Source organism: Manis pentadactyla, chromosome 2, assembly GCF_030020395.1.
Source record: "Manis pentadactyla isolate mManPen7 chromosome 2, mManPen7.hap1, whole genome shotgun sequence".
In the NCBI taxonomy this organism is placed as follows: domain Eukaryota; kingdom Metazoa; phylum Chordata; class Mammalia; order Pholidota; family Manidae; genus Manis; species Manis pentadactyla.
In genome coordinates this window covers 216,891,813-216,892,473 of record NC_080020.1, presented here as the reverse complement: position 1 = coordinate 216,892,473, position 661 = coordinate 216,891,813, and positions in this window count along the sequence as shown.

Here is a 661-nt window from a genome sequence, read left to right as displayed (position 1 = left end):
GCGGCAGGAAGGTGACTGGGTTCACTCTTCACAGAGAACCCTGCCAATGTTCAGCTGCGCCTGGAGAGCAGGCACTTTAGGTTCACAGCCGAGTGTTAGAAATTTAGGAGTATCTGAGTTACGGGTTGGTGGAAGGCCTCGCCGCACTAAAAATTCGAAATAGTCCGTTTGGGGGTGTTTTTTCTGCTTTCCAGTACCCGTGGGCCCGTGTACCCGACCCTTCCAATATTGTTTCCCTTGCTCCCTGAGAGGCAAGGTCAGGAGCCGATAAAGTGGAGAAGTCTGGGTCCTGGTGCTGAACGAGGAGCCTTAGGCAAAATCTGAAGCCCTTTACTATCATTAAAAAAAGTTACATTTGGAGTCAAGATGGGTTATAATTTAGTCCTTGCTTTTCTATTACCCAGTTTAATCTGTAGGAGGAAAGCTTAGACTAAATGTTTCTCACATTCTTCCAGCTCAATCAAGGTGTGTTACAAGCTCCTTCATTTTCCTCCTCTCCCTACTACTCAAATGCAAACTTAACCCCATCTTCTGTTCTCACTTTCCTTGTAGCTGATAATGACAGTACAGTAATAATGAATTATAACCGTTTTGTATTCTCTTTACAGGGAATGAAAAAAGTATCTGCTTGAAGAAAAATCAGTCTTAGAGGAACAGTAAT